Consider the following 18590-nt stretch of genomic DNA (forward strand, 5'->3'; position numbering starts at 1 on the left):
ACATAACTGAAGCTATCTGGTCAGGCTAGTGCAAGCATGTTAGTTGGTGTTTCAGGATCAGTTCCTCACTTCTGTCAGTGGCAATCAATAACATCTCTGGAGGTCTAATGCTAACCTGCCAGTAACTTCTTCAAGTGTTTTAGGCATGCTTCCTCCTGCAGCTCAGTTAAGATCGCTATTCCTGTGAAGCACCAAATTGAGTTAACAGTTTCAGTCTTTACAAAGAGACAGGCATAGAACCATACTTCCCCAAAGAGGACTGTCATGTCCAGAAAAGGGCTGAAGAAATCTAGTCTGTGAGATGAAAAATTTCCACAAATTTGAACAACACAGAATAAAAATGGCCTTGTTGGGGAAAATCTCTTTCCTTACCCCCCAAAATTTGGTGAAAAAAAAAAAAGATACCTGCAGATTACTTCTTTATCAAAATGGAACTTTATTTCTTGGAGAATACATAATATGCAAGAGTTATTTTACATATAGGAAGGACCATATGTATATCTATGAAATAAGTATACATTGTAGTAGGGATGGACTGAGCTGTACACTAGGGATCTTAAATATGGTTTTGCCTCTTGATATTAATACAAAGACAAGATAAACTGGAAATAGAAAGCAGTGGTGTTATTGACATGCAAACAAAGAGAATACTATCTGTAGGGGTCAGAGATACTATTTAATTAGAGACCTAATGTTACAATGTAGATAAAAGAGAAATTTGTGTTTCTTTCTGAGGGGGGCGGGAAAATGAACTTGGCATGACTCTGTTGTACTTAATACCATGTTAAGAGCCAGCAGTCAGCTTGGCCTCCAGGATATAGGAATTACCATTATGTTATAGAGTAAGTTTTGAAGTGACATAACTTCATTTGAAATGCTCGTCAGTTCTAGAAAGCATCTTGCAGACTTGGAGAGAGTACTATTTTTCAAAAAGGTCTCATTTTAGTTTTTCTGCTCAGCTTCCTCTTTTTCCATACTAAACCTCAGAGGAACAGAGGGAGGAATACAGGGAGAAAAATGGGAGAGGTTTCTTAGAAGGGTTTGTTCTTTTTCCGACACCCTCACTTCTCACCCTACCTCTGCAAAATAACTGTGTCAAAATTATTTTTCAGAATTTTTTATTCTGTAGCTGAAGTGAACTCCTAATGTATGGGATAGTGATGGAAAGGAAAACTGTAACTGATCTGTGCAAGTCAGAGGCAATTTCAGCCCTTCAGAGACATGTTATATAAGCTCTACCCAACAAGCTGCCTTGTCCAGCTCAATTCAACATGAGAGAGGGCTTGCTGAGTCCCTTACATGATGTCAGAGGTAGAGAGCTTAGAAAATGGCACTAGATTGCATCTGCACCTTTCTTCTCCTTCATGGTTTTTACCATCCAGAGAGAAGCTAGCCATCTTCAAATAGTCAGAAGGTTACTTCAACTGCTCATTGCCCTTGAGATTTCATCACACAAGCCCACTCTTTCCTAATACTGTCAAGTTTGAGAAATCCTGTATCCTACACATTAGGAATTTTTGTTGTTGCACATCAGATATCGCTAGCAGAATAATTGCTGAATGGTTCATAGTGGGGCAGGGTGCAAATCTGTTACAATGCATGGGAAGTAAGACAAGAAGTGTATTTCTCCACTCTAGAGCAAAGCCCTTAAGCAGCTGTGTACTCTGTTGGCTTCATGGACTGTTTCGGTGCTTGAAATTTGCAAATATGCCTAAGTACATTGTTGAATTGATGCTTCAAACGGTGCCAGCGTGAGCGGTAGCAAAAGAACTTCCCTGACTTCTGTAGAATAGGAGAAACATCCTCCTGTGTTTTTTAATAAGCTACGCAGATCTGGAGGAGGATATCCTCCAGAGCTGAATGCACCTTGTATTTGATATATAAAAGGGGGGGAATGTTTTCAAGTTGTGTAGCTTGACAATCAGTTACATGGGTTTTGGTAATGCGGTCAAGTCATACCCTTTCCAAAGCATTTCAGGCAGACCCCAGGACTGTCCTGTGTTCTCCTTTTCCCGAACTGTATCCCGAAGAGAGATTTATTTTAATGAGCATATTGAATTTTTCTGAAAGTAAGGGAGAGACCCTCTTCCTCTTCCAGAATTGTCACCTCTGAAAATTTTATCAGTTTCCCTGCCATTCCCCAAGCATGTGCAGCACAATAATCCATGGGAATAAAAGCATAATAGACCCACTCTTTGCTGTAATGAACATTTAAATACAAGTCTGCATCTCTTATGTGAGTTGAAATAGCTCACATAGATATGTCCACCCACATAAATATCCAGTGTATGCTATACACTCATAAGCCTCTGTACTTTCAAAAATATTAACTAATACTCCACAAGAAACATTTATAACTTGTAAACACACTATTCAGGCACAAATAACCATTCATATTTATATAATGTACCCAGTAAACAAGCTAAAAATACATATTCAAAACATTGAATAATTACATCTGCCTTATAAATGTATCACTGATAAGCAAAATTCACAACAGTATCCATCCACGATAATGTACACTTGTGTGTCTGTGTACATAAAATAGCTAGCTCTCCTGTCACACACACACATGCACACACATGACAGTAGCTCTCAGAAGCTACCCCTATTGCATGTTCAAATGGTTTTCCAACACCATACAGCTAACGCCTGCATTGCACAACACAAACACGTCCTGCAACCCTCAGCAGTGCGGAGTCATGAAAGTAATTTAATTTCAGGTGTGTGTTTCTGTCCTGCAATCATTAATGAGACTTTCTGAACAAACAAAAGGTACATTTCTTGTTCTTTATTTTTCTCCTTGTGGCAGGGTAGTTGGGAAACACCTTTCTAATGCAGGAGAGTTAATGAGCTGTGAATGGAGGCAGGAAGGGAGAATTGCTTACAGTAAAGGCTTTGGCATTCTGCTTGATTCTGCTCGAGGGTTTGGGAATTGGAGTGGGAGGGAGCCATGCAAGCCGAGTCATTTTATTATATCAGTTGCTCTCCCAGGCCCGGCTTTTTAACTGGTCTGTTCTTGTGCAATGTCACTAGTGCTCACGTATGGCCAAGCTGACCTATGCCTTCTGTGCTTTTCTCTCCTGTATGAGTTTCCATGCTTATGCTTATTAAGGCTACCCATTTTGACTAAACTATGTTTCTTAGACTGATCTGAAGATATGTAGACATGAAAAATCCAGCTCTTGCCTTCCTAGTTGGTTCCAAGGATTAATTAACATGACTATTAGAAATGTACCTTTACTTTCTGTTTTAATTTGCCTGGCTTTAACTTTCACTCATTGCAAGACCTGTCACTCATTTTTAGGCTTAAATTTACCCCCTCGTAGTTTTTTCTCACTTGTTATTATGAACGTATTTCCATCAGAAATAGTAGATCATGAAGCTGAGATAAGAGGGAATGTTATTTATACTCAAGTAATTAATACCCCGTGATAAGCTCCATGCATTGCCAGCCATATCTGCTGCAATATATGAGAGGCATATTGCCAGAATGTGTTAAGCAGCAGTTTGTCGGATGATGGAGAGAATACTTAATTAAGTTACAGGGTAACTAGGCAAGCTTTCAGTCCATGCATAAAAGTGGCAGCAGTTTCCACCTCAAGGCTAGTGAAACAGTGATAACTGCTGAAAGTCAGATTCTGATATTTGGACTGACGCTAGTCAGGACTTCATTTCCAGGGATGCCTGTTCATTTAGACAGGTGTGAGAAGCGGGAGAATCTAGCTGTCGGCATTTTATTATATGAAGAAATCAAGGCCAAATTCTGATTTCATTTAGGGCGATCATTCTCGCTCAGGGAAATGGGTAGATGTTCCAGTGGAGCCCAGTGGGTCTCTCTGCTTTGCCAACATCTAGCAGACCAGAACTCAGCTCTTAAGCACTAGCGGTTGCACTTTCAGGGAATGGAGGGGAGGGTTGCATTTTCAGACTTTATTGTGCGTAAGAAAATGCATACAAAGGTGGCTTGTGTTGAACAGCTGGTGCTGGTGGAATCACTTCTGCTAAAAAGTAAAGCCTAATTCTGCAGTTTTGCTGAAGGAAGTTTGTTATTTGCCTTACAGGACTGTCTAGGCATCCTGCTTAAGCAGAACCAGGCAGCACAAACATGCAACTACTTTCCCAAGAAGCATGAAATCTAACTAAAGTCCCACTGAAGCCCGTGTTTCACATGCTGATATGAATGCAATTCTAGAGTGACTTCAGTGACACCACTGGTTTAACAAGCACTGAAGGTAGCTGGTATAAGCAAATACAGAATTTAGTTCAGTGGGGTGACCTGAATGAGTGAAAAAAACCAGCCTGGTTTAATTAACTCCAGTAAAATCAGGAGTAACTCCTCAGAATTGATGCTATATTTTGGTTGGCTTAGTGAGATCAGAACCAGGACATGAGGTGGTAAAAAGATTGTAAAGCTCTGCTTTTGTTCACAAAGTATTTGAATCATAGTCCATCTCCAAGTAGGGACAGAGAAGAAAATCAACGACCTTTCCTTACTTGGGTGTAGAAATGAGACGATCAGTGCAGCATAGTATCATTTGACACTCTCTAGGTATTTCTTCAACCCCGCAAGAACAAGACTGGCTTTGTGCATGTCTGATGTAGAGCCACTATTACTGCTTCTGATACAGAGTGGGGGCAGGTGTAGCACTCCACAGCAAAAAGCTGAGCCTTTAAATTAACACTCAAATACTGTAAATAACAGTGGGCAAGGAGGAAGGGAAATGCCTTGGCTGAGCCATCTAAATAGGGTTCTGTTTGCCAAAGAGGATGGCAAGAGCTCGGTGTCTCCTGAACGAAGCCATGGTTGGTCTATTCAAAGCAATAGCAGGAGGGACAGCGAGGTGGTTCTAGCTCATGAGGTCCCATCGTTACCCAGCGCATGTGGAGTGGCTGTTGGATTTAACTGAGTCTAATTTAATACCAAATAGGGCAAGTTATTTAAGGAAGGGTGATTCAAAATTGAAACAAGTCTATTCTTTCAAGCCTCATCTTGTAATTGAAATATTCATAAAGCTCCTCATTCAGCATAAGACCACTGCAGGAATATTTTAAGGATTTCATGCTTTTTGCAGTTAAAATGTGCAAATTCAGCAACACTAGCCTGCATTTTCTGAGTGCAAATGCATCATATTTTTGACCCATTGCTCTTTCGATATATTTTCCTTTAAGGGACTTCTCATCAGATTGAATGAAATTGTGTTTTTATAGTATGCACAAACAGCAACTATGGGCTAGGCTGAGAAACCACTGAACTCACTGTCCTAGTCGATGAAGGTTTTGGGGGTTCATATAATAAAATCCTAGTCTCTCTTAATTTTACCATGGTCCTGAAATCCTGCATGGTTTTAGAGCTCACAAAACTAAATGCAGATAAAGCCAAAGGTTAATAAAAACCTCTATGAATCTGTGTTTCTGTCCCATAGAGGAAGCAAAAGCTTCCCCCGTTCTACCTTTGTTACCCAAATATCCAGTAGTGCATACATACCCCTGTGTGCTGCTAACTAAGCAGTGAAACTGAAATGTCTATTCCCATTGCCCAAAAGTGAAAGAAATGCACTATAGGAAATCATAGAAATAGAACAGCCTGTCAGATAAAATACCTGATGAGAATCAGGATGACAACTATAACGCTTCATGTTTATGCAGATTTATCACTGAATGAGAAGAAAAACTCACAGTAACAGGAAAATTAATGACAGTAAAAGCTATTCAGTATTCATACCCCCCCCCTCCATGTTTGTTCCGGGTTGTTCTATCATGTGTCCGTCATTTTTATGCCAAACAAATGAGCAGTACAATCACTACTGAATTCACGCCCCATCTGCCTCCCTCGCATACGGTCGCAGAGCTCAGCTGTTTCTCTTCCTCCCAGAATAGAAAGAGGAGAGACAGATGCCAGGTGCAGGCAGCGAGAGTCATTGCCTGATGGACCCTCGAAGGAAGGCCATGAGGGGTTTGTCCTTCCCAGAATGAAACTTCTCTCCGCTGCCAAGCTGAATAAAGAGGCAGACCACACGGCTGAAACAGCAATTGGAAAAGGAGAGGGAGTAGGACCAGGACCCAGATCCTGTGGGGCAATTGGAACAACTCTCCAAGTACCTTTCTATAGCAGAGAAAAGAAATCTTTTTCACGTTTAATTTCACAACATCAGGTTTTATTGGTCTTGCTGCCCTGTGCTTCCCCTGCCTGTTTTTTCTACCCATCTGTGAGATTGCAAGCTCCTGGGTGCAAGGCTGCCTCTGTTGTGTCTGCAGAGTGGCTAGCACAGCAGGGCTGAGTCTTGCAGTTATTCCTGTAATACACATGCTAGACAATCATAATAATGCACTGAATGAATAACTGGTCCTAGGTGGTGTAAATGAACAGCCAGCCTAGAACAAAGTGTTGAAGTGTTGTGCTTCATTATATACAATATTGAAGAAGGCAGCATAACTGATGGCTGAGGCAATGGGCCATGACTCAGAGAACTCGCGTTTTATCCCTGACTTCCACTGACCGCCCGTACAATTCTGTGGAAGTCAGTGCTTACACATGTTGCTTTGTTTGTTGTATGTGTTTAGGCTCCAGTTCAGGAAGGCCCGTAAGCATGTCCTGAATTTTAAGCTGGTTGATTTTTTGAGTTAGGGCTTTATGACTGCAATTTAATTGAGGCTGGAGTGATTTCTTATTCTGGGTTCATGCAACAAACAGTGAGGCAGGATGCTGTCGCAGGGCATCGTATGGCCCTTAAAAGAAGCGTAGGTCATCTTCCCTGTGATTTCACTCTGATTAGCTTGGTCAGTGATGTGGATAAGAACCAGGCTTGTCCGGGAAAAACTGTGGCCAGATAGGGGGGACCAAACTGGAGAGGAGACTCAAACAGGGGAGAATGAAGCCAATGTCAGACCATGCAATTGTGCAAACTCTAAGATGGCACATTTCTGACCTTCAAAAGCCGCAGACCCACATGCTTTTACATGGAGAAGGTGGGGTCTACAAGCCAAATCCCCAAGAAAACCAACAGTTTCCATGGGGCAGCCTGACAGAAGTGGAAATTGCTCTTCATCCCCGTGACTGAGCTGTGTCCCTGCATGGTGCAGTCCGTACAAGGAATGCAGTCAGCTTATGCCTTGTGTTGATGGCTGACATGGGGTGTATGTAGTGTTCAGAGCAAGGACAGTTTCCGTACCTGGAATAGTAATTGTTCCATTTACATAAAACATATTCATTAAATTGCCTGAGCGGTTGTACTCTTCTGATGAGCTTTCTGCCTCCCTAGATCTTGTCTGTTTCAGGCTTTATTTATAGGCTCCCCTGACCTTTTCATTACTCAGAGTCTCTCATGGATCCTTTCCTCTGTATGTTACCACATCAGTTTTTCTTGTCCTGTTTGACATTTAATTTTTATTAACTGTAGTGTAGCTAAAGCTGTTTTTCTTTGGTTTCCACACTGTGTTCTTCTCCTGCTCTCTAGACAATAGAAACTGTCATTCCAGAAACAGAAGGGAGAATTTTCTTTCTTGACATTTTGCAATTTTCCAGCAGGACATGGAAAATTAAAACTGGGTTTAAGGGTAAGAATGTCTCCTTGAGCTGATGGGTATTATAGAGTGGGTACATGAAAATGAGCCTCATTGCTGACCTGCAGGGTAGGGTCTAAGTGTGTTCCTCGGTATCTTGTGGCACACCGGAAGGTATCCACTGGTCACTGGAAAACCCTTCTGCACCTCCTGCTTCTTGTGTGTCTGGCACTCTTTCCATGTTGTGCCTTTGGATATGATGGAGAGACACATGTTGAAGTTTTCCAGTCGTGCTTAACATATTTGCCACACCCTTTGATGAGGAATCTCTTGTTGTTACTCATTTAACTGAAAGATCACATTAACTCCCAACAGTTTAAGCAGAAAAGCAATAAAGGGACTATTCACAACAACGACATCCAAAACGGTTAGGACTATTTGTGAGACATGAAGAAACACTTCCATTAGCTCCTCTTTATTTGGGAGGTTCCTACCAATTAACAGAAGCCTTCTTTCACTCTTGGATCATGTCTTGTCTCCTGTACTTTACTGGCTAATTAACAAAGCCTTGCCTCAAAACCATAAAATGCTCTCCATCTTTTTGGTGACTCATTGTGCATGTTTCACTGTAAAGTGTCTTACATTGAATAATTTCTAGTCTATATTAATCTGTATACAAACATGTTTATACAAACTTTTATTGAAAATAGATATATAGCTCATTTCTGACACTAATGGATGGTAGAGAAGCATAAGCTAATGCTGAATCTCACTAAAATTAAATACTTTAATTCTGTTCTATAGAGCAACTAAATTTCCAAATGCCAAGAGAAAGCATCTCAAAGAAAAAGTTTTCTGTGTGAATATTGATATATTCTATATTCCAAAATAATGGAATATTTGACATTCCTTTTAGATTAAAAGTTGAAAACAAGATCTCTGAATTTCTCATGGGACAGTGGTATTATTTACTCGGCAATAATATTTTGCTACTGTCTGCACAAGGGAATATCAGATGTCTAGAAGAATTAATGAATATTCAAGGAGTACTGCTTTGCAATGATCTTCAGCTGATAGCTGCGTTCATTCATATACATTTAAGCAAAGCTTAGATTTGCTCATTTTTCATAAGATTCCTTTAGAAGGGAGGAAAACAATCAGGCTGTACTTTTATAGAGTGAATTTGAAATTAAAATTAGATGTTTAGGTGTCATTTCAGTTGTAAAGTAGCCCTCAGTTCTGATGGTGGGAACAAGGATTCCAATTATGTTTAATTTGTATGCACGAGGCTTGGTTAGACAAAGTATTAAGGATTCGTAGTTGTTCATAATAGTTCTATAGTGTGCAGGGCTTTTCAACACCGTCACTAAATTAGTTCTTGGAAGCAGTTGTTCACTATATTAACGTAATATATCCCACACATAGTAAAACAAACTGTTTGGCCTTTCAAATGAGAGGACCCCGATCTTAATAAATATTGAATTATAAAATCCCTGTATAGGGAATAGAAGCTAATTCTTTTCTTTTTTCACCAGCTGTGAACTGCTACGTGTGATGTATAGTACAAACTCTCCAGGAAAGAGGAGCAAATTGAAAACACTACCCCTGTGGGTTCCCTTATTAGACTTGAAGTGACTGTGAAATTCACAGGACACAGCTCATTAAAGCAAGGCTGGCAATCTGTGACCTCTGGAGTAGGAAGATAAGACCCATGCTGAAAAACAGGCTGTTGCTTTGATTGTGGGGTAACTCAGCTACAGAGGAGAAAAAATTGTATAGCTGCTTATTAACACACTCCTTACCAGAGCACACTGGTCCTTACAAAATGCTTCTTCAGGAGAATAGGTAAGCAGCAGCCAGGTCACTCAGGCCCAGTTAAAAATGATGGGACCCTGCAGAGCTGTTGTCATTCCCCATCCCAGCTCCCACTTTCTGAGGGGTGTTGTGCTTCTTGGACATGTTAATGATCTGCTATGCAATGCATAACGTAAGGAAAACTTCAGCGGCTGGGTATTTCATCGAGTAAAGTGGAAATTCAGCACACTATGGGGCCATGAGCTAGATAGTTGTTTTTTTCCTTACTGAGATGTCTAAACAGTATTTGAGGATATGGCCTAGTACATGCTGTGGACTCTCTGACCCAGGTGAGTGCATCAAAAGGAGGAAAGTTTCATTGATATCCTGAGCTCTCCCATGAAATAACAATCTCCTTGCTGTCGAATTCTGTCCTTTTGGTAACTAAGCTTTAAGAGCACCGTGCTTTGTATGTGGAAAACTTAAGTTGCAGGGGGAAATGTCCTGGCTATTGTAAATCAGCATAGCTTTATGGAACTGTCTGAAGCCAGACAAGACAGCAGTCTGCAGCATACAATCTGACTTGCCCTCAGGCATAAGTCCTTAAAATTCCTGTGCAAGTGTACACCATCTAGGGTGCTTTCCGTTATGTTAGTAACAAACCTGATATAGTACGGTTTGGTACTGAATATTCAGTTATAGGTTGTTTGCACTGAAGAAAAGAACAGGATAATTTTTCCACAAACTTACTCCAGGTTCAGATAAATCCCATTCTCATGCCACTAGAACCCAGGGAAAAAATATGGCAAGAATGTTAACATTTTCTGCTTGAAAAAGCAGCTATCTTAGGCTCAATCCCTAAAGTGATCATCTAGTTCTAGTCTGGCATTTTCTGTAAGTGAATAAACCTGCATCTTAATTCTATGCCTGTCAAAGATTAAATAATGCAACATCATCTTTTAACATGATTGATCCAAATAAAGACCATGAAAAATGTAGCCTGGTTGGAAACATTCAATGAAATAATACATTTCTGAGAGGGTTCCCCCCATCACTGCTAATGTGAAAGAGTTGAACTGTGGGAAAAGAAAAAATGAGATGAGAACACTTGAGCTGATGTCACTCTGCATGAGGGAGAGTAGAAGCTGAATACAAAATGGGCTCATAATTATGAGTGAGATTCATGCTTTAGTGAACTAGGAAAGGCTGCTCTGATGTCTTATGAAAATCGGGTTCTCTTGAGGCATGCCAGATTGGATTTCCAAAATGACGAGTCAGTCACAGATGAAAATTTTGGCCCCACTCTCCATGGTGGAGGAAAGAACTAGCAACCCTTATTTTTTATGTGGGGCATTGGTAACTTTCCCTTGGACTGTCAACTTTCCTTTAGGAAGAATGGGAAGTGGCAGTTCAAGAAACAATAGTCTTACAAATTTCTCATGCTTCTTGTGCCTATCTCACTATTCTTTTCGGGGAGAGTGAGGGATGTAGAGCCGTCTGACTTGAAGTAACAATAAGGAAAGCACTTTATGATGTTGAACTTTATGCTATTATGGTAGTTGTCCATCATGTACCTGCAAGTATCCTGTAGTCTCTGAGCCACTGGGGTTTTTATTTGTTTTTCAATGGAAAATAGGTTCTAAATTAATCCTGTTGTAATTATGACATAAAGAAGCAGGCTTTTCCTGATCCAAATCAATTCAATGAATCAATTCTTACATAGTCTACTGATTGTTACAAGGATGAAATGATAGTCTTTGTAAAATGATTGTAAAACAGGGGCCTGGCTCAAAAATGTTTTATTCTTGTATCAGTAATTTTAGTAGGTGAATTTAACTTTACTGCAGGTTATCTTGTGTGCTGGCAGGCCTCTAGCCTGATAATGCTGAAAAGGAGAGGTCTTTTTGAGTATTTGATCTGCACAAAGCGCAGAAAAGAAGAGAGCTAGATAGGTAGGTAGAAGGAAAGAGAGAAAGAAAACAAACAGAGAAAGAAAACAAAGAAAGGAAGAAAGCCAGGAAAGTACAGGTTTATTTTTAGGAAGTGTTTATTCTTAGCAGTGGTAAATCACAGCCAGGCTGGATTCAGCAAAGCATTTGTACACAATGTTCTGATATGCAAGCGCCCAGATACCCTTGAAGAGCCCAACATACAGGGTACAGGTTGGCCAACCCTCCATTAGCTTGGTTCATCCCGGGAAAAGTGTCTGATTTCTTTTGCACCTATGCTATTTATAACTGAGGTGGAAGGGGACACTGATAGGTTTTAAATAGTGGGATTGTTCTTTAAAGTCAAATTATATTTGGCATATACCTTTATTTCCATTCCAATTAAATTTGTAGTCCTCTTTCTTTAAAGAGTGCACGTTCCAAAGATTAAGTAGGAAATTACTGGAAAAACTCTAAACTGGTATCAAGGGGATTCATATTTCTTACCTAATTGTCACTGAGATGGATGCTTCGGGAATATTTCCAAGACTACACTTGGGTTAGTAGCCACACTTTGAACACATCTTACTGAAGCTGTAGCAACTGGTGAAGGACGGCAGTGATGTTACGTCCTGCATCGCAATCCTGAAGACTGTAGGATGAGCTGGCACAGCCTGGCCCCCTGTGCTCCTAGTGATTACACAGTGAATCTTTAGCACATCCGGCAATGCAGGGAAGTTTGTTCGGTAATTAAATTACTAGTTTGGGACTGTGAGCCTTAAACTTCCTCAGATGGTTGGTCATGTATCAGTGGACAAATTGGACCCCTTGCTGGAAGGCTGTGCTCCCACAAATAGTTGCACATGGGAAATTGCAGGGAAGTTACAGCTTGGATGGAAGAAGCCCCAAAGATACAGGCCATTGCTGAGAGGGTGCTCTTCTATGGCTTTAACTCCAAACTGTTTACAAAGAGAGAAGGCAGAAACTGGACAGCGATTGTGAAGGAGTGAAGATACATTCCCTTGCCCCTTTTCTCTCCTGTCCCCCCTTCGATAGCCATAAGTGCTGACAGCAACTCTGGTTCTTATTTGTTTTCCCCCTTCCTATCAAAGCAGATGGCTGTCCAAAGGAGGAATCCTTTCACACCTATCTGCAAGGTCCTTGAGAGGTGTTAAGAGTAAACTAGGTGTGAACAACGCATGAAGTGGGCACACACATGGAAGCTGAGGTGTGAAAGCATTTGCTCAGTAAAAATAGAACTAGGCTGTTGGCAGAAAGAGGTGTCTCTAACAGATAAGCCCAGCAGTGATTGACAGGAGTTGGGTTTTTGTTTTATTAATGCGTCAGTCTGAGTTTCTTGACCTTATGAGGAAGGAGGGAGTTTGGCAGGACAGGTGAATTTGTAATTTATTCTTTAACACTGAAAGAAATGCACCTCTCCTGAGTCTATACAGAACAACCAACACCAGTTTTTAGCCCCTGCTCATCACATAACGTGCTTAATTGCAAAGAGAATAAATGAGGGATTACCAGCTATTAATGATCCCAGGAAAAAGCATGAGCTCTATTCCTGTTTGATTTTGGTGGGCTTTATTGTGGAGGAGCTGCAGCTCTTGAGTCCCTAGCATCCATCCAGACGATCCTCTTTGATCATCCTTTGGCACCGGAAAGCTTGTCTGTGTGCTTGGTTTTGGAGTGAATGTTGTTCTCAGGTGAAATATTTATAAATCAAGGGGTTTTTTTTTGACTAAACAATAAATTGCAGCGTGGGTTTGATATGAACATCCCTCATGTATAACCGTCATACTACAGATTGCAATACTGCCTTCAATCCACAGATCTCATACATTCACATCCCATAGAGATCGGCGTATTACAAGCAGAACGCAATTTACCAGACAAGTCACAGTTCCTGTCTGTATTATTATATGATATATGGCACATCTGATGTAAATGTAGCTGGAGTTCAATAGAGAAGCCTGTTTTGCAACACAAAGAAAGAGTACTGGATTAACAGATCTGATATGGAAAAGATAGATACCTCCTTTGGATTTCAACTATTTGGCCTGCTGTTTCTTTTGCTGTCTCACTCAACCAGCTACTATGCAAGCTCTAACATTTCTTCTTTGCTGCCCGAAAGGCTAAAGCATAAAACAGAATTACAAGTATCAACAACTGCAGAGTGTCTCATTTAGGCATACATAGCAATCTACCAAATGGACAACCAAAGATGGGGAGGGACAGGAAAAGTGAGCCGAGCACTGGGTCTGTTGAAATCAGTGGGATTTTTGCCGCTGGCTTCAGTGGGTTTCAGATTTGGCCTGATGGGAGCAAACACTGTGAATGAAATTTCAGACACTCCATGGCTATAGATGCACATGCTTTTAAAAGCATTAATAGTGCATCTAAATTTAGAAAGCTGCACTTCTGTTTCATTAAGAATTCTACTTTAGTTCCAGATAGACTCTACAGAATCTGTCCCCAAAAAAGACCCATGTGCCATTCTGCCTGATGCACAGCATAGCAGGATCTTTTATTTTTAAAATGGCCTCATCTAACCCGCAGCTGCTCAGAACTTGGTGTCTTTTCTGCATTCATTCTCATTCTTGGAACTTGAACCTCTGCTACCCTCTCTGCTTCATATGTCGTGGAGCAAATGCTGCTCAGCTGAAACCACTAAAAAGAGAGCTGATTTTAGCCTAAAGCAGAATAATGGAGCCTTGTATGGATATCTACACAGAAAAGAAACACATGCTAGTTTGCAAACATTACTTATGTCTGAATTTCCCTTCTCTGTCATCTTTGAGCGAGCAGTTAGATGCACTCACATGTTTCTCATAGATGGGGAAGCTGAGACGCAAAGATACTGAAAATCACTCTTCAAATAAACAGTACTGCTAAGAATGTGAAACAGGCATCTTACTTCTGAACCACTTCACCTCATCTTTAGGCACTGAGCATCTGACTTCTAGGACTTAAGAGGCTCTCAAGTGTGATTCTGGTGGATCATATGGTACACGAGAGCCAGCAGAAGCCTCTGGGGGAAATGAGATTAAACATTAGAAAAGACAGGTACTAGTATCACAGCAGGGACCCTGGCCCAAACCTTGGAAATAATGGAAATAGAGAAGTGTGTCATTCTAGGGCTCGCACTGGGGAAAAGCAAGATCAAATGCTTTACATAACAATATGTTATACTTCCCAAAAGCATTCTAGTAATAGACAGTCTTAATGCCTCTTTCTACCTTTTTCTGTGAAAGTATACCTCAGTGTGGACTTATCTAAACACCTAGGAATTTTTTCAGCACTTTATTGTTCTAAAAGGCTGAGATTTTGTGTCACTTGAGCAGATGGACTTGAAACCCCTGTTTTGCATCTTGATAATTTTTCTTCTGGCCTCATTTGTTAAAGGCCAGTAGGATTGTTAGACCAGAGGCACTTCTGTCATCTCTTGGAAGATGGTGCATGTGACTTTCTGTTTTCCATGGAAACCAGAGCAGGAAATAGTTAATGAAAAGCTCCCCAGCTCTGCAGTGTGAGACAGCAGGTTAAGAGGTTTGGGGGTGGGGGGGTAAATATGACCATCATTCTCAGAAGCAGACAAGGACAGTGCTCTCCAAACCTTCTGACAGAGCATGTTCCTGGGTCAATCAGTTCCACTGTCTACTCCCCAGACGCTCATATTGGTGCTGAGGGCTTCACAGACCTTTCTCACACTCACACTCAGCCTGAAAATCCTTGCCCGAGTTGCTCTGACTGACTTTGGGAGATGATTTTGTCTAAAGCGTGAAAAAGCGCCCATCCATCTGGAGTACTCAAAGTAAGAAACCTCTGTGCCTCCCCGCTTTAAAAATGATTAATTCCAGGACTGTTTGGAGCCCAGGCCACCCCCATTTAATCTGAGATTCCTACAAAATCAGGGGCTTTCCTTGCTTTGGACATCAGCTGCCTGATGCAGCTTGTCAGTCTGATCCACCAGGCAGTCGGTGCACGGGGCTGAAAAGTAGCAGAGAGGCTGCAGGCCTGTGCTGCAGCCAGAAAGATGCCACTTAGAAACTAACATAGTACTGCTTCATAGCAGATAAGTGTCCACTTGTGATGTTTGTCGGGAAACATTTTCATACATATGGACCTTCGTCCTCTTGTGCCTCAGTTTCTCCTTTGCTACGAAATGGGCTATCTCCCTCTTGACTATTCTGTGACTTTCCCAATGCTGGTAGAATGTTAATGCTTGTAAGGGAGGCATTAATGGAGCTTTGTTACTGGTTAAGCTTTCTCCGTGTGTATCTGGACTGTGGAGAAAAATCTCCCTGCTGCTCTCCCTTGGTATTTTTTCATAGCCAGTCACGTCCCCTCGGCTCGACAGCTTTTCCTTGGGGAACTACCATCGTCTGCTTTTTTGCTGGCAGGCCACGCAGGAAAGAAGGGCTACGATTTAACAGCAGAGCAAAGCACTCAAAGCCACACAAACACTCAGAGATTAAATGCCTCCCCCACCTGGATTCCCAAGTAACTTAGAGTCTCAGCACGCTATTTCTGAAACACAATCATGCCTGGAAAGAACCTATCTGAGTATTGTACAGCACAGGGCATATTTTTAAGTCCTTTTTTCTTCCTTTTGTCCCCCTATTCAAGGTCTTTCTCTCTTTGATTTATGGATTTGGAGACCATCTTTAATTATCTCCCTTGAACAGCTGCCTGAAGCAACGCTCACTAGGAGTTAGACAGATGCAGTGTGCAGCCCTCCTGGGCTTTGCATAGCAACATGCTGTGTGGAATGACCATTAATACACAGTGTGAAGGGCATAGTTTCCTGTTGCCATGCTATTTGGGGTATGAACGTGTTCAGATCTGCTTGTCCGTGCACACAGGCTCCATCATGCACGCATGCTAGTGCACGTTTTCTCTCTGCCCCATAGCCAGTGCACCAGAGTGACTATTACAAGGGGCACATTAGACAAAATTTTCCGGTGAGGGAAATCGCTCTGGATGTGATGCCTAAAGGCATTTTCAGCTCTGGGAAATAAGGGCTTACTTATTTCCTTTAAAATTTATGCTCAAAGATGAATAGCAATGATGAAAATCTGTCACAGTGCAGACAGGTCTGCACACATTCACACTTGGTACTGTTTTGCAAGCACCCCGAAGTCCAGTTTTGGTCTGGGCACTCAGCTTGCCCTGTCTCAAGCTGCCTTGTAAGGCTCTGATTGTGTTGCAGTCAAAGGAGGGATTGCCATAGCTGTGTGTGAGGCCAAGGAGGGCATATCCAGCTAGCTAGGCTCTGAGGTGGTGCAGCAGCAGCATGTACTTCCATCTCACTCAAGATCCTGGATAAATAGTTGTCTGATCAGTCCACACCAAAGCGTGAACTGCCATAGCTTCACACCAGTAGCAGCACTTCCACCTTTGCAAGCAGGGTTAGAACTCCCATATGTTTACACATATTGCAGCTTAACCTCTTGCTGAAGTATCGATAGAGCCTATGTCTGCATCACCATCGTGATGCAACATCTTCTGAGACGCAGTTCTCCAGGCTGAAAGTGCTGACTTGTGCAGGTCTTCTCTTCCCCATTGACTGGAGGGATCATCTTCTACTGTGCGTGGTAGAATGCAAAACTGGAGCTTCTTCCATCTATGGGTAAATCCTATTTCAGCTCCCCTAAATAATTTCATACAAAAAAAGCTTGCAACAGCTTTCCCTTCGAAGCAGGGAGATTGTTGTCAAAGCCTCAGGAAACCCCTTTGATGTGGGGCAGACAACTGGGAGAGATGTTAATGAGGTGCTGGGAGAACTTCAATCACTAGTGAGGGAGATCAGCATTTCTGAAGCTGACAGAGCAGCACATTGCAAGGACGATCATGCTCTCAGCTTTACACTGACAAACCAAAAGGGTAAGGAAATGGCTGATTAAAAGCTTACAGACACCCCTGACTTCAGTGCTTTAGGGACATGAGCCTGAACAAATTTCTGGACTTGCAATTATATGGCAACGCTTTTTTGGTCAGCAACCGAGGGAGCAAACATGCATTCAATTAGCAGACCATATTCTTATGTCCACCTGACTCCAATGCTGGTATACTGTGGGACTTCACGGAGTCCCTTTCTCCCTGTCCACAGCCGGTTTAAACTGTAAATTCTTTGGGGCAGGAACTCTGTCCTCTTCTTGCACAGCTCAAAATAGAAAGGGATTTCAGTCTTGGGTGGAGCATATTGATATCATAGTTATAAATACAATGCCCATGACAGAACTCTCCAGTAAAATGGCTTTGTGCCCAATCACATTAAGGAGGACTTTAATTTAAGCTAAGGAAGTAATGAACTAGATCTATGGATCGCAGATAGAGATTGTTTCCAGGTCCCACTTATTAACATTCAGCTTTATCTCCTTTGTGTTGCCAATCACAGGCCACCTCTGTTGCTATTACTGCAAGAACTTACATGGCAATGCTGTTTTAGGGATCTAGTCTAAGCTATTTCACAGCTGGAGACCAGCAGGGGCAGCCAGCAGTAGCCCCCAGGATGCTTCACCCATCACAGCTCAAGAACTGATGCATTAGCTGCTTCCTGATATTTAACCTGACCCTTCCCATCCTTCATCTCTCCCATAAATGCTCCTACTGCAACTTGTTTCCGGGGCCAACGGGTACAGTAAAGTATCCTGCCATTTGCAAATCCTGTAGTCTGGAGGCAACGTGACCTAGCTATAATGGCACGAGCTTGTCATAGGAATTCTGTTAGTTATGTGATGGTGCATGGTTTACTTACCGTCTCCTAGCATCTGTCTAGACAAAAAACTTTGCCTGATAGTGGTTACCTTCTGCAGAGCTACCATGAGAATAGAAACACACTAAATACATTCCCCAAGCCAAATTCCTCTTTGGCATAGCTCTTCTGGAACTGCAATAGGCAGGACCACAGTTCAGCACTCTTTGCTGAATAAGGGAGAAAGACAGAGCTGAGTTTTGACCTGCGCTAAGTCTTGGAAGTCTGACTGTAAATCAGAAATACAGATTATGTGCCAGACAGATTTTTTTTTTTTTTTTTTTTTTTTCCTAACTGAAGTACTGCTGGTAACTCAAAAGTACTGTAAGGAATCTTGCCTGCTGCAAGCATGGACACTGGGGAGAATAACAAAGAATAACAATGTTTATGTGGCTGGGGTTGCTACTCAATAAATTAAGAAGAGACTCTGGCTTCTCATTAGAAAGTACCATTTTACCTTTTATTCTTTTTTAATGAAACCATTTCTTCCTGAAAGAGAAGAGAATTGCCTTTTTCCTAAGTGGACATTTTCATGAAAAAATAATTTCCAAGTTTTCGTTACATTCTTGAACAAGAACTCAAAAGTAAAATATGCTTGTTTC

This window comes from Haliaeetus leucocephalus, unplaced genomic scaffold, assembly GCF_000737465.1.
Source record: "Haliaeetus leucocephalus isolate CR32 unplaced genomic scaffold, Haliaeetus_leucocephalus-4.0 Scaffold773, whole genome shotgun sequence".
NCBI classification, from domain to species: Eukaryota; Metazoa; Chordata; class Aves; order Accipitriformes; family Accipitridae; genus Haliaeetus; species Haliaeetus leucocephalus.